The following is a 17178-nucleotide window of genomic DNA, read 5'->3' on the forward strand; positions in this document are numbered from 1 at the left end:
CACTCTTAAAATCTATATTTCCTTCTCTCTCTCTTTTTTGTTCTTTCCTCCAACTTCTTCTTTTTCTTCTTCTTCATCCTTTCTTCTTCTTCTTCCATCAGAACAATGGAAAATAACGTAAGCTGTAAGAATCCGTCAGACCTACACGTGACAGCCCCTGTAAGAAACAGACCTACCTATATATTTTCACCCATCCAAAAATTTATCTAACTTTTTCTTACTCGGCACTGACAGCCTGATTATTGAGACTATTCCACGGATCTATTACTTTTTTTTCAGAATCAATTCCTTCCTATCTCTTTTCTAAATCTCACTTATCAAGCTTACGCACTCATTATTTCTTGTCGTATCCTATTTACTGACCCAGACGATTTTGCTAATGTCATTTTTGTTATATCCCCTGTAGCACTTAAACCCCTCTATCAGATGCCATCTTAAGCTACGCCTGTCAAATAAATGTAAATTTGAAAGCTTTAATCTTCTTTCGTAAGGAATACTTCTCATCCCTTGTATCTTTTTAGTCTTCCTCCTCGTCCTTGTCCACCTCTTCCTCTTCCTCTTTTTTTTTTTTTTTTCTTCAGCATTACCTTTTACTGTTCTTCTGCTTCTTTTCCTTTTTTCCCTTCCCTTCGGTTTTTATTTGTCTTCATTTCTTTTATTCTTTCCAGTTCTTCCTTTCCTTTCTTTTCGTCAGGTTTTCTTGCCAATTTTTTCCCCTTTGCTCTTCCATAAATCTTCACTTTTTTTTTTTTCCTGCCTTTTGCTTCTGCCTCTCTTCTCTCTCTTCTTTCTTCTTTCATTGTTCTTCCCTTCTTTAACAGTGCACAATAATGATGAAAATACAAGCTAATGTTATCGTCATATAATGTTTGTAGAAAAAGGAGAAATTATGAAGAAGCTAATTAATGAAGGCGTTCCAAACAAAAAATATTGTAACCCGAAAAATTTCTCTTACGCACATCTGCTAACCCTTTCACTGCTGTATGCAAATAACTCGCAGCACTAAAAACAATATATGGAGTGTTTATAAGCATCAACAAGAAAGAAAAGATTTAAAAAGAATAAATTTTGCAGTTTCTAACCAGTACAATGTTTGGAGTGGTGCGGGGGTGGTGACTGTAGAACAAAAAAAAAAAAAAAAATATACCTCAGTGTTAGTGATTAAAAGATGTGACGAACAGCAATGAAGGAATAAGACAGGGAAATATGTATACAGTTAATTTTGGATTTTTTTATATAACTTTCTTTTATCATTTCTTTTATTCTCATTCACTTCTCTAAGCATGTTAATTATCTTTTCTGTCTCTATTTTGTTTGATTATTATTAATCTATTTATTCACAATCAATTGTCTTTTTCTTTCGAATCTGTTATTTCTTCTGCGTCTCTGCATCACTTACTCCCATTACTTATTTCAAAATTTTACTTCCAAGCATTAAGAATCGTTATTCTCTCTCTCTCTCTCTCTCTCTCTCTCTCTCCTCTCTCTCTCTCTCTCTTCTCTCTCTCTCTCTCTCTCTCTCTCTCTCTGGTCTGTCTGAGTGCCACAATATACGTATGCATGGTGCATGCATAACTACGTAATATTGCATTCCAGGTTTCCCTGTATATATGGAAAACATGATATTTTTAATTGTTTTTTCCTTTCTTTCCCTTTTTTTCCTTTTCTTTTTGTACGTGTAGAATTTATGCGCATACTGGTAAGCAAAGTACTATAACACTAATTAATATTGTCGATAACTTTCAGAATCACAATTGTCTTGCTCTTTACTTCCGCACCAGATTTACTTCCTTTGAAGCACAATGAACAGAAATAGTTTTTTGTCTTATCAATTTCTCACCTGCACGTGATACAAGGAATGCACATAAAGCGCTCCAATACTCTAAGGGTTGATCGATCGATTGAATCGAACCTCAGTGTAATGGAGTAGTTCATGTAAGTTGTCATTATCCTCGTGTCACGGTAATGCCACAGAATATGTAAAAAAAAAAAAAAAATACACATGTATCTCGTGTCATAACATGGGAATGAAAAAAAAAATTGTTCAGACGAAAGAAAAGAAACATTTAAAAAAATGTCCTTAAAGATATTGTTATTGGTTATAATGTCGACAAACAATTATATGGCCTATCTATCTGGACACTCTGTGGGCAGCAAAAAAAACTCCAGCGCTAAAAATGTTAAAATTTAAATCCAGTTATTAAAAAAAAAAAAAATATTAACCATTAATCATACTTAAGAATAATTATGTAAGTTTTTTTTTTTCTCTACTATTAGCTCGTAAACTTCTTATTCCGCTGACCTGAATATACAGCAACATAATATAGGAGAGGTTTTTCATTTATAGGTATGTATTGCATCGTGGAATTTTCTGCGAAACAGCCTGTACTATCTGCCTCTGTAATGGTTTAGATACTAATGTGATATAATACACTAACTTATAATCGCCGTAGGCTTATATAACCTAGAGGCCACGCCCCCTGTCTCCCATTCCCGACTGCGCAGTAGACTGGTGCACTCGGAGAATTCTTACTGACGCTTAATCGCTTTATTGCTTAGCCTTGCCCTGATACATAACACTAATGAACAAGCTCCACCCACCGATAGTAGCCAGCACGGACACGCGTCCTTGCTGCCTTGCGTCCCTGTTCTGCGCCATGTGCGAGTGCAACGTGTCGTGTTGCAAGGACCCATTGAACTGCATCGCTTGTTACCAAACGCACGCACAAAAACCTTTCGTGTGAAAACAGCCAGCCTCCAGCACATCCGGTGACGGCAGCTTCTTACACGAGGTAAGCTGCTCTGCCGCCTCCACGAACAGCTTTAGTCACTGTTCAACGATGATGAAATAAAATTAATTTATACATATATAAAATTACATAAAATAAAATAAAATAAAATAAAATAAAATAAAACAAATACGACATTCGCATTCCAGCAAGGACGAAGTTGGACGACCTTCCCGTAACACGAGCCTACAACACAGTCATTACCGCATGTGTACAGTCATGGTCCGTAATCGAGTAACACTGCACTTATTTCTACTGTGCTTAGCGTTCCTCGTCCACCATGAATCTATCAAGTGTCAGGTCTGTCGCATCGGACGATTCGAGAGTAACAATATTGAGGGACAACACATATGAAACAAAGTGGAAGTGAGGACAGAAAGTTATTCGACAGCATACTATGACAACTATATACTCGTACAAATATCATACAAGGAATCATGATTTGTGTTGCTTACCATAGTCTGAAGCAACGTAATTTTCAGCATTTTACAATTTACAATCTTGCCATGAAAAATAACGCAACAGGATATGAATATGTTGCGTCGCAAGAGACACTAAGGCTTGAAGAAGCTATTGACATTACAGCGGCGCAGAAATACAAGCAAATCACACCACAAACCACACTGTTCTCTGGCGCTGAGACATGAAGCATGAAGGCTTGGCCCCTTCCCGAATGACATTGCCGTAAAGTGCATGACAAGGTGACTGATTTATCTTCACTTGATAAAGACTACACCGTATTTGATTGGTTGATTGATTCACTGAGAGAACTGGCGCCACAGCAAAGTCTCCTGGCACCGTTGTACGAGTACACACCACGCACTATCACCGATGAAGCAGAATTAAAGGCTGAGAGAAAAGACTAAGTCATATAAATATACATACATTTAAAAAAAAATCTTATATTCTCAGTACGCCATTCTAAAACAAACAAAAAAAAAAAAATACTGACAATAGATCACCTAACACTTTCAATATTTTCTCGTTGTCAAGGAGCACAGCACCATTGCTTTAGGTACTTTAATGAAACAGTCGGACTTGGTAATTTCGTGCCAGTTCTGAATTAATCACAGGGCGACAGGTAAAACAGGTTTGGAGAGAAGGACGACTGCATCGCTATTAAGCAGGCCAGCATCAGACAACAGGCAATACAGATAAATGAAGTACCAGCGCGTGAAGGGAGGATATGACCCACCGCGGCGACTGTAACCCCTTCACCCCTGGGCACACTACACGATCACACAAAAAAAAACCACACAGCTGTGACTGCACCACACCACACAGCTGTCACTACACCACACCACACAGCTGTCACTACACCACACCACAGCTGTGACTGTACCACACCACACAGCTGTCACTGTACCACACCACATAGCTGTGACTGCACCACACTACACAGCTGTCACTGTACCACACCACACAACTGTGATTGCACCACACCACACAGCTGTCACTGTACCACACCACACAGCTGTCACTGCACCACACCATACAGCTGTCACTGTACCACACCACACAGCTGTCACTGCACCACACCACACAGCTGTCACTGCACCACGATGGACGGACAGTGCTGTACGAAATCTTGAGGATGAATTACTGAGATGTGCGAACCATCTTTTTTTTCCGCTATGCTGAGAAAAGAAGATAAAACAACAGCCCAAGACTTCCCTGGTTAAAATAAACAAATAAATAAAATATGGCTAACAGAAGGATTTTGACAGCTAAATGTTCATGCTACTCCAGAGATGCTACGTTTCGATTAAAAAAAAAAAAAAAAAAGATAGATTTTCCAACGGTCTGGGCCCATAAATGCACTCTTCACTTTAGACTATAGTTGTCTCTGCAGTGTAAAAATAGCAAAACAATAGCGCTCCCAAAGCACAGCCACGATAAAAGGCAGGAAAGCGGCATGGTATATACGTAAATCCAACATGAGGTTAACAATCATTATGTAGCTGCTGGCTGTAGGTGGGAAACTCGGCACCAGATTCTCTCTCTCTCTCTCTCTCTCTCTCTCTCTCTCTCTCTCTCTCTCTCTCTCTCTCTCTCTCTCTCTCTCTCTCTCTCTTCTCGACGGCGCCACATGACCCCGGTGTTGCGTCGCCTTCAAATCAATCTATCGGCTTCCTCAATCCCCATGCTCAGTGAGGGTTACCCACTACCGTTGTGGCCAGAGTTTGAATGGCCAGCAGCCCTTCGTCTGATTACAGAGACTACAGTGGCTGCCGCTAAAGGAATATGAAGGAAATATGTACTACTTTATGGATCGTTAAGAACATTAATTCTTCAAACACGACGTCAAAGTGAAGGAAACAGAAGCAATCCTCCAAAGTGTTGAGAGGGCGGCTGTAAACAAAGACCAGGCATTTCCAAGAGGTGACGCTTAAGCCATCTAACACACAGCATTACCCTGCGCTGGTTAAAGGCCTTCGCGGCACCTCTTTAAAAGTGCATTCATCACCCCATGAGGATCAACTCCAGGATATGATACACCCCACACGAATTTTCGCGATGCTCATATTGAATACCATAAAAATAAGTAACTGAACACATTACTGTCACTTTAAACTCGCTGATTATCACTAAAACTTTTACATTTGAAAAAATTCAGTTTTATCACAATATTTATACAGCGGACATGTGTAATAGCTTAGCGTTATTCTATAGTGCAATCTAAAAAAAAATTCAAGGCTAAAACGACCCAAATATATTCATGGGAAATCAAGGGAGGTGGTAAAGGCCTTGTTTTGTGAGTTGCATCTGACCGACACGTGGATCTGTAAGGAATGAATACAGCAGCTTCCCACAGGTATCATCATATCTGAGCGAGTCCAAAGCTGTCTGAAAATATCAATCTGAATCCTCGCTTTCCCAACACGGACATGAACAAGCCTCAGGGACCCTCAACACCACCAGATTTCACACCGCGAAGCTCCAATGAGGGAATCAGGGTCGTTTGGTTCCTCGCGAGGATTGGTCAGTCCCACGTGGTGCGCGGCGGAGTGGCCGAGGGGGCGGGGCGGGGCAAGGCTGGGCTGGGTGTCAGAGGGGAGCGACATCGAAGACTCAGCAGTTGTGTGTCAGTGTGCAGGGGTGGTGTGGCGTCTCCCGCTCTCCGCCTCACTGACTGGCAATTGTCACCCATGCCACCGCTTACTTGGGTCACGTAACTTCACAGTGGGCATGAAGAAATTAGAGTCTTGACTCAAGAACGATAACTAACGTACATTTCAGTTCCATGTTATTTTCGAGTCAACTAAACTTTTAACAGACGTATTGCAAGTTTAAAGTCCAGACAGTCACATACTTGTCGGTGTCTCCGCTAACTGGGAGGTGGACTGGAACAAATATTACTGCCGAGGACTAGACCACCTTGTTCGGAGAGCACCAAGGAGCCGCGAGGCGCGGTGCGGTACTCAGTGGACGAGCGCCGCGTGTGGCTCAGTGTGGAGGTGGGGACAGTGAACGGTACTTGTCGCCTTAATGAAGGATCTGTCCACCACACTGCGAGGGAAGATTATTGACTGCAGCCTTGAAGGTAAGAAGATTTATTATTTAATGTTCATTCTGTTTTATATCCCTTTAGCTTTATTGCATGTCTTCCACAAGTCGTGGTTGCGTGAGGCAAGGCGCGTTCTTAATTTTGTTGACAATGTCTAAATTAAAACGAATGAACAATGAATACATTTTGTTTTAAGGATTCACCTTCTGCAATTATCTCAGCATTGCATGACAAAAGGCAACCAGACTAATGTCGCCTTGCTATCACATTACTGAAACACACAGCGGCACAGCGGCAAACACTTGTGTCAACATGGGGAGCAGGTCTGACTGTTAGGGTCTGCTCTCTGCTGCAAGACCACCCTACTTGATCCACCTTAATTTGTTTTTGTTTTTCCGGATGTCTTAAAAAAAGTTTAACGAATGCAAGATCTCATGAGTGTCTAACACACACACACACACACACACACACACACACACACACACACACACACACAGCCAAAGAATTAATAATCATGTAGAACAGTTACGCTTTAAATGATACGCTCCTTTCTTCATCCGCTATAACCTTCCTGACTCAGAAACCAAAAAAAAAAAAACATACGATAGAAGAGGGAAAACACTAAAGCCGCGAAACACAACACACTGTCGCATCGCGTCAAATATCTGGCGGCAACATTATCAGGTCAGCTTGTATTTCTCAAACACACGATACATGAAATGCCAGTTTTTGCCGCCGCTTGGCACGACATTTCAGTATCAGTGGAAAATTGTTTAACTTACTTCATTATAGAAAACTGAAATATTTACACAATCCTTGAACAGATGTTTTATATATATATATATATATATATATATATATATATATATATATATATATATATATATATATATATATATATATATATATATATATATATATATATATATATATATATATATATATATATATATATATATATATATATATATATATATATATATATATATATATATATATATATATATATATATTGGTGTGTGTGTATATATGTGTGTGTGTGTGTGTGTGTGTGTGTGTGTGTGTGTGTGTGTGTGTGTGTGTGAAGAATGCGCAAAACAATAAATATTTATATGTATATTTCTGTATGACTTTACACATTCTATTTATATTTTCTGACTTTTATGCTACCGGCACACCATTAAAACAAACCTAACAAAGTAAAACTGTAGAGCTTGTCCTGTGCGGAAAGTAAAAAATAAAAAAAAAAAAGAGAAAGTCGCGTTTCACACACAGATCGCTCACGCCGTTGAGGAGGGAAGACGGCCATGACTTAGGTGTGCCTGGTCACCAACTCAAGTGATATTGACGGTGATCGTTATATTCATGACCCTTGGCCACCTTGCCGCCTGCCTGCCCGTCAAGGAGAGCCGAGCAGACTCGAGTGGCTGCGTGTATTTTCGAGCTCCATAACGACTTCATTTTTGCGCTTCAGTGCTCATCATTTTCTCTTCCCCACTTGCGCTTCACCTTTAGGTTCACTGCTAGTGGAAATTGGCAGTCCTCGGTGGGCTGGCAAAGGTATTTTTACCTTGGAACTGCATATCACCAAGTATCAGACACAAATCGACATAATTAAATTATTTTTTCCAGCAACTACGCCATCAAGATTTTATGTGTTATCGCCTGTGATTCACTCTTCGGTGTTAACTGTCTGCTCGGCGTTCACATTATTCCTCACGTTATTCGCATAAAACTTTATTGCAGCGTTTCGAATTTGTAATTAACTAGCGGCAAGAATATGTACATATACATTTTTTTTTTTTTCTATTTCGACTGCATATGGTTTTACTGCAATCATCTTGCAAGGCAGATAGTAATCAGAGGATATGCACACGAAGGTGATGATGACTAGGAAGGAAAGAAAAGAAAAGCAGAGATCACTCAAATCAGTGACGAGTAGGAAAGCAAGAAAGTTGACGAGGGCGTGACGTAGATGTGAAGGTGATGTGTGCGGGGCGGTGGGCGGTAGGGTGGGCGTGGACACAGGTGTAGAAAAGATCCTGAACAAGGTCCACTGACACATGTTGGTGGATACAAAGTTTATTGCTTCGTGCAGGTATGAATCCCAGGTAAAATGTGCAAGGTATTTTTTTCTTTTTTTATCTATTTATTTTCCACTTATTTACTTATCTTTTATTTATTTTTTTTTTTTCTCTTTTTGGCAAACTTTTCCAGTTCTTGTTTGCTTTTAGTGTTAAGATTGTAAAGGAGACCAGTTTAAGGCCTCCGGATACACTTGCTAAGACACCGCTGTCTTCGTTTTATGTAGCGATAATTCTAATAACGAGGAGTCCTGAGCTCATGATTTATTCACTCCTGTTACATTTTTTCTTCATTCGGATTGTGGAACTACATTATAAATTTACATCTGATGATCGATGCGGTATCATATTAACCAGGAATATATATAATAAACGTGTAGATGTGTGTGTGTGTGTGTGTGTGTGTGTGTGTGTGTGTGTGTGTGTGTGTGTGTGTGTGTGTGTGTGTGTGTGTGTGTGTGTGTGTGTGTGTGATACTTGTATATTTTTCTTTTTTCCTTACCCACATGAAAGAGAAGCAGTCCAAACGTAGAAAGAAGAATAAGGAAAAAATCCTTTAAATTAGCACTCAAAGAAATTAAGTAGACAAGGAATCCTGAAAGGGAAGCACCGATTTATTTTTAAGATTTTTTACATTTCTCTCTCAAAAGCGTTCACGCTTTTATATGTTCCTATATATATATATATATATATATATATATATATATATATATATATATATATATATATATATATATATATATATATATATATATATATATATATATATATATATATATATATATATATATCAAAGTTCAACAGTTTACCAGTGAGAATAATAGAAGAGTGAAGATACTGGCTAATTCTTGCACTGACAAGTTGGACAGAATAATGATAAAAGATACCAGATCTTGCGCAGCGCGGTCGCAGGAGGCAAGCCTGACGTTAATAATTATAAAAGACAAGTAACCATTTTGGTAGAAGACTGCAAAAGGTACAAAATTGCGTGAGAAACTGAAGACAGTAATTTAAAAGAGGAGAAATTATGAGACTAAAAGATTTTACCACAAGTTGTCTAATTAAGATGCGTGAGTGAGATCCACGACCATCCTCTCATTTGAACAGTCATTACATAAAACAGTGGATAAGGTCTTCATAATAGAGGATATTACTGATATGCTGAGCTCAATTAATAACAAAATAATATTCACATCAAAACAAGTGCGGTGCAAGGGAAACAAACCCCTGAGGAAGGAGTGCAGAAGGAGAGACGACCACGAAGAAACATTTTTAGTAACAACAAGAAATAAAAAGTGAACGCGAATGACTGCAAATGGTAAGGGAACTCTTAAGTTTAGAAATATAAATGACATAGCACGAGCCAAAAAATAAGTACCCTCTCTCTTCTTTCTTCTTTCCCTCTTTAAACTTACACTACCTATTCCTGTCCAAGTTTATTAATACGCATGCTCGTTCTGATCAAGGCAAACAATTGCCTTAAGTAGAGATGAGGAGGCACATCGGGAACATGAAAAAAAAAAAAAAAAAAAAAAAACAGAAAAGAAAAAAAAAAACGTCGCTTAGCTACGATGTTAACTCAGCTGAGAGCTACTATAACAAACTCGATGTCCACTTTTCTTCAAACGAGCATAAACTGAAAACATTATAAAAAGAAAAAAATATATATATGAAAAAAAGGACGAGGGATTACTAGTACCAGGTCATTCACAGGTAAGGTAACTTACCTGGTCACAAATGTGTCACCGTTACTTGCCGTAGCAACCATTTCAGCGCAATTCATATTGAATATTTCACACATCTTCGCAAACTTATCATGAAGACGTGTTGAGGAAACGAACATCGTGAGGATTTTTTTTTCTTTTCAAATATGCTGTTAATTTGGTAATTTGCATTTTAATTATTAAGAATACTAAAATGCAGTATTAAATTGCCACAGTGAATTTCACAAGGTCACGCTTTACTAGTAAAAGTGCCAAAAGAAAGAAAAAAAAAAAAAAAAGAAATCCAACTGTAGTGTGAGAATTTGCTCACGCCGAATGCAGCAAACGGGCGCGGTCTACAACTGAGACGTCCACGCAAGATAGAAACCGCGACAGATGAAGGTCATCAAATCAGACTCTTGCGATTAACACTCCCATGGTGCTGATAATGATTCCATCTTCCGTGGCGGTGTGTGGCAGGGAGGGCGGTGCCGTTTTCATGGAACCAGTAACTCGATAACCTCCCTGGGCAGTGAGCAGAAGCCGCCGCCTCCTGCAGAAGGAGTCGAGAATCGCTAGGAGTTAATAAGAGGCAGTGGCGGACAGGACGAGATCTCTTGAGTCTCTTCATTAACTAACACCCCAGGAAGGCGGCTGAGCATTTGCATTAATAACTCTCGCGGCCAGACAATGCGGGAGTATTTACAAGTCGGGTTCATTGCGCCCTGAATCAGGACATTAGATCCCCGAGGGAGGCCGCAGGGAGGAGCTGTATCCCTGGTGCGGAGGGGAGCAAATGGTGCCGGCGGGTTATTGGGACGCTGGGATGAGAGGCGTCTTAGGTAGTGTAATGTGTGGCCGCTGTGGGCTGGAGAGAGAGAGAGAGAGAGAGAGAGAGAGAGAGAGAGAGAGAGAGAGAGAGAGAGAGAGAGAGAGAGAGAGAGAGAGAGAGAGAGAGAGAGAGAGAGAGAGAGAGAGAGAGAGAGAGAGAGAGAGAGAATCTAAATTCTGTATATAGAGCAGGTAAAGCTTTTTTTCTAGCTTAATTTTCGAATCAATGAATGTGCTGATGCTGTTTGTATTGCTTTGCTTTCAGACTGATTCCTGCTGTGATCCGATGTGCTCATATCATTTCCAAGATTACCCTAACCATAAAAAACGGATTAATTCCTTTTTAAACGCGTTAAACAAAACAACAAAAGTAGTACCTATTGTACCGACAAATTTTATATATAGCAAGAGTGATGAAAAAGAGGTCTTTCATAAATCAAGATCGGATAAAATCTGTAAGTAGTAATAGTAACACACACACACACACACACACACACACACACACACACACACACACAATCAAGAAACCAATCAAGTATTGCACAAAATGAGGACATAGGATATAGCAGCATAACTTGTAGTGTGGAGAGGTGGCGTCTAGACTAGTGGTTCTAAAAACTTTTCAGCGTGTTAAAATAATAATAATAATAATAATAATAATAATAATAATAATAATAATAATAATAATAATAATAATAATAATAATAATTATTATTATTATTATTATTATCATTATTATTATTAATATTATTATTATCATTATTATTTATTTTTATTATCAATAGTAAAAATAGTAATAATAATAATAATTAGCAATAATAATAATAATAATAAATAATAATTAGTAATAATAATAATAATAATAATAATAATAAAATAATAATAATAATAATAATAATAATAATAATAATAATAATAATAATGTTAATAATAATAAATAATAATAATAATAATAATAATAATAATAATATTATTATTATTACTATTATTATTATAAAAAAATCCAAATAAATGCATCAGGAGGAGATCATAAAACTGATACGGAACCAAGCAGGATTCCCTGAAGAGCCTTTCAAAATAGTCCTGATGACCGAGCAAAGCGTTTGACAAGTCCTGATGGGAGAGCAACGTTTAAGTTACGAGCCCACCAAGATATTTTTTATGAGGTTTGAAAACACTCTAATACTTAATGAGATAAAAATACCTAAAACTAATTAATAACACAGCAGAAAGCAACTAACGTCATGTCACTGCGCCTGGATGATGCCAGATACAGTGAAGAGCGGATGAACACATCAGTGGAGCGACGGTGTGAGCAGAAGACGAAAACAACAAAATAAAAAAACAGAAGAAACTTGGTGGGGGAAAGGTAATCGAGCAGAGGCTAATAATATCACGCTAACAAACAAGGCCTGGTCGAGGTGTGTCCGACGATTGGAGGGTGGTTGATGGTGCGGGGAGTTTGTAGGAGTGCCCGTGGTGGTAAGGGAGCGTGTGATGACCTCAAGCAGAGAGGAGGCAGAGAGGGACACCTAATGTTTGAGTGGACATCACCGCGTCCTGGATTATGGTCTCTAGGGAGAAGGGGCTGGGGAAATCTTCCTTGAATGGACAGGTTAAATGATAATATGGCTTGAGGGACAACTGACTTGATTGTTGATGTCTAAGGAAATAGCACATGCAAAAATGTCTCATGAAAACTGTCCAGGGAAATGAAACGCAGGAAACTTGGAAAAATTGCATGAAAGGGTATGTACTAATACTATCTAAAGATGCAACACAGAAAAATATATCAGAAAAAAATTCAAGAACATTTTTGAGAGAGAGAGAGAGAGAGAGAGAGAGAGAGAGAGAGAGAGAGAGAGAGAGAGAGAGAGAGAGAGAGAGAGAGAGAGAGAGAGAGAGATGAGTAAGGCTGGACAGGAGGACAGTTCCCAACCTGAGGTTGGGAACTAGTAAATAAAGTAAAACCACGCAGAAAATCATCAAGGAGAAAAATGTCTGAGGAAAAAGTTGAAGTATATATATATATATATATATATATATATATATATATATATATATATATATATATATATATATATATATATATATATATATATATATATTTTATATATATATATATATATATATATATCTTATATATATCTTATATATATATATATATATATATATATATATATATATATATATATATATATATATATATATATATATATATATATATATATATATATATATATATTCCAGAAAATTCCTTGAAAATGTCAAAGGAAATTTCATGTATATATACCTTCCTGTGAAGATAAAAGTTAAATACGACACATCACGTTCCCTCCAGCTAATGAAAAAGAAGAACAGGGACAAGTGTGAAGTAAAAGCTGCGGCGGAATGAATATAACAGTATGCCAGCATTAACTTACTTTTTGGTGTTCATGTATCATGTATCAGGATCCGAGTCTGCGTGATTTTAACCCTCTGAGTCTATTACCGTTCTGAAATTGTTTGGGTGACAGATGATGATTCTGCTGTCTATGTACTCTAACCCTTTCAATGCCACTCAGTCTTCCCAGTATCATCTTTTATTTATTTATTTATTAAATTAATTATTATCATTATTTTTTATTTTATTTTTCATTTTTATTTATTTATTTATTTATTTTATTTATTTTTTTGTAATAGTTTCTTAAATACATACAGTACTTCTGTGGCTTAACAAAGATGATGTTAACCTCGTACTGTTTTGATCCTTTATGTCCATTCACACAATCTATTACGGTGATTTCAGTGCCAACAAAGACAATCATAGCAGTAAATTAAATATTGTATCGAGTAAATTCATCAGTTCAACCCTTTCAGTGCTGTATGCAACAATTCACGACACTAGAAGTAATGAATATTTATAAGCACCTATACGAAAACAAAAGGGGATAAAAGAAAAAAAATGGGATAAAAAGGAAAGATTTTCCATATTGTAGCCAGCACAATGTTTGGAAATGGCTATAGAACAGGAAAACGTGTAGAGGAGTTAGTAGATAAGAAAAAAAGTTACAAATAGCGGTGAAAGGGTGAAGCGAATACTATGGTTTCACGCAATTCTGACTCACAATAATTTATTAGATAAGTTCTATGAGGTCACCAGGATTGTAAACGATAGTCCATACTGGCTTGCAATGCCCGTGGTGATGCTCGGGGCAGTTTTGCTGAGGCTCGTGGTGGTGTGCTGCTCTCCCCCGTCCCAACTCAGAAAGTGTACGTAATATTTTGCCGATAACTTTTGACAGAATCTAAACTTGAAATAGCCTACGACACTCCTTCGGCCACAGAAAGGCTCTCTCTCTCTCTCTCTCTCTCTCTCTCTCTCTCTCTCTCTCTCTCTCTCTCTCTCTCTCTCTCTCTCTCTCTCTCTCTCTCCCTTTCTCTCTCTCTCTCTCTCTCTCTCTCTCCCTTTCTCTCTCTCTCTCTCTCTCTCTCTCTCTCTCTCTCTCTCTCTCTCTCTCTCTCTCTCTCTCTCTCTCTCTCTCTCTCTCTCTCTCTCTCTCTCTCTCTCTCTCTCTCTCTCTCTCTACCTCTCTCTCTCTCTACCTCTCTCTCTCTCCCTTTTTTTACTTAGGAGTTTGACGAATTGTTTTGTCAAGAGCTCCGGCAGGGGTGCTGAGAACTATCTTTGACATATGAAAAATAGATATAAACAGAGTAACATGCATGACTTAAATACAGCATTTTCATTACAGTATTATGGTTGTTTAATCCATGCGTGCATTTACAGCAGACTTGAAAGTATTTAAAGAGTTGATGCAGTGAAGCTGTGTCTGCTGCACGAGCTTGTTCCAAATTCGTGTATAGCGTGGAAGGAAAGACCGAAGGAATGTTTCTGTCCTGACAAAAGGGATGATAAGTTGGATGTTCCTGGTGATGGCAGCTAGCGTGGTGTGTCCGTGAGGTTGTGTCCACGGCTGGCCCACTGCTTTTTGGCTTTGTACATCACGGCGCTGCTGTAAGGGTTACATGGATGGAGGTCGCTGGTCTGGCGGGGTCTTCAGACGTATCAAGCGTTGGATTCTGTTTTGGACCTTGTCAAGAAGGCCCAAGTATGAAGGCGGGCAGCACGACCAGGTGAGAGTAGCGTATTCCATAAGAGAGCGGACTTGAGCTGCATATAAGGCGGTGATTCCCTGAGAGTCTAGGAGATGAGAGACATGCCTGATACAACTAAGTTTCGCGGCGGCTCTCCTGGCGATGGTCCTGACGTGGCCAGTAAAGCTCAAGGTGCTGTTCACCTCCACACCCAGTACTGAGATGGACGACAGCAAGGGCAGCGGCCGCCCGTCGAGTTGGATGGTAGGGATGGGAGTGTCAGGGATAGGGTGTCTCCGAGAAACCAGCAACACCTGTGTCTTCTCAGAAGTGAGGTCCACTTGCCATCGCCGACCCCACGAGACAATGGTCTGGAGGACCTGGTTGATGTGCGCGATGGTCTTGCGGGGGTCATCGCTGTCACAGGGAAATGTCAAAGTGCAGTCGTCGGCAAATGTATGGGCCTCAGGATTTAGATGGAGCAAATCATTAAAGAATGGGTTCCATAGGAGAGGCCCGAGAACACTTCCTTGTGGGACATTGGCAGAAATTGGATGTTCATTAGAAGAGTATCCGTTAACCACCACTCTGAGTATCTGCCTCGCAGGTAGTCTTGCAGTAACAGGAGCAGATGACCGCGGACACCCAAGCTGTTCAGCTTAGCGATAAGGCCATGGTGCCACACCCTGTCAGATGCTCCCGCTATGTCGAGAGCAACAACGTAGGTGTCCTTTCGCTGATCGATGGATTTATGCCAGGTGGTGGAGAGCTGAAGTAACATGTCTGCCGCTGACCTATTTGTTCGGAAGCCAAATTTTTTTGTTGCTGAGGAGACGGTGTGAGGCGAAAAGCGATGTTATTTTTTCTGCTATTATTGCTTCCAGAATTTTTCCAGGAACTGCGAGGAGGGAGATAGGTCTATAGTTCTTAGGATCAGTCCTCTCGTCTTTTTTGTGAATTGCCACCACTGTCTCTCTCTCTCTCTCTCTCTCTCTCTCTCTCTCTCTCTCTCTCTCTCTCTCTCTCTCTGTGTGTGTGTGTGTGTGTGTACACACACACACACAATAAAAATCTGTCAAGAAAAACAGATAGAAAGGTTATGTATCTTTATTTATTGATCTCTTTTTATGTATAGATACTTCAAATTTCCCTAAGATAAGTTTCCACCCCCAAGATTTTTCTCCACACAAAGAAATTTCGCCCACGATGACTTACTTTAGGTTAGGTTGCGCTAAGGGAATTAAAAAAAATGGAGGGAGTTATTTTGAGTGAAATTTTCATGAAGGAATCTTTGTGAGTGGAATTTGTTCGAGTGGAATATAAAAAAACAGCACTGATGCACCCATCTTCCGACACAGCCGATGAATGCACCGCCCAAGCTGCCTCATTACATCTGCTTTCTTGATGTTACTGATGTTTTCGATCAATCCAGAGAATAGCTGTGTAAGACTACTGATGCGTTGCCTCCGGGATAAGGTGCAGAGAAACTTGAATAAAAAAAATAATAATCAGATATTTCTTTTTCTTGATCACGTTGGACGGACACAAGAACGATTTTTTTTATCACGTTGCACGGACACAAGAATGAGGATACTTAGTGGACTCGTCTCCACAGTATGGACAGAAAAAAAAAGAGTTAGTGGGTAAACAAGTTACATAAGCTGAGCAATCACATCGACTATTTTTCCAGCGGCTTTGACAGTTAAGATAGCAATGTAGAGAGCAAGGGAACACAAAGGAAGAAGAAACAGTAGTAAATCGGTTGGCCTTAAACGGGCTGTTTGTGATAAACTACACAGTTTAATATAAAGTAAGAGAAGTTTGACAGTAAAGGTGAAGGCGAAGGCGAGAGCGAGGCGTCATGTTATGCACCCTACAAGATGAAATTTTCACAACTATCTGCCGGCCGTCTCGTGAGGCTGCAATGCTTACGAAAGAAAAGGAAGAAAAGTCTGCGTTCCCGGAGCTTGGAGAAACGACCCTGAGTCCTGTACCAGCACAGCAAAGAGGGTTTAAGAAAATACAACAGAGTATTCAGGTTTCTGGCTTACACAAACATCAGGACTTTGTAGTTCAAAGATCTGGAATAAGTTAATTTTCGTTGTAATTTAGAGATGCACAGTTACATTTGCGTGTGTGTGTGAGTAGGACTTTGGGTGGCTTATATTCTTTCCATCGCTTCTCTG

At 39.2% G+C, this 17178-nt stretch overlaps 1 protein-coding gene and 1 long non-coding RNA gene across 2 annotated transcripts in view; one reads left to right on the forward strand and one right to left on the reverse strand.

Annotated features, from left to right (window-relative positions):
* Positions 1–17178, reverse strand: part of LOC135100025 (uncharacterized) — a 71905-nt gene that overhangs the window by 48939 nt on the left and 5788 nt on the right. The gene's annotated exons all lie outside the window — the stretch shown is intronic.
* LOC135100022 (lachesin-like) overlaps positions 5485–17178 on the forward strand; it is a 42032-nt gene continuing 30338 nt past the window's right edge. The window contains exon 1 of the mRNA XM_064002858.1: positions 5485–6333. The gene's annotated coding sequence lies outside the window, so the exon portion shown is untranslated. The remainder of the gene's footprint in view (positions 6334–17178) is intronic.

Source organism: Scylla paramamosain, chromosome 4 (genome assembly GCF_035594125.1).
Source record: "Scylla paramamosain isolate STU-SP2022 chromosome 4, ASM3559412v1, whole genome shotgun sequence".
Classification (NCBI taxonomy): domain Eukaryota; kingdom Metazoa; phylum Arthropoda; class Malacostraca; order Decapoda; family Portunidae; genus Scylla; species Scylla paramamosain.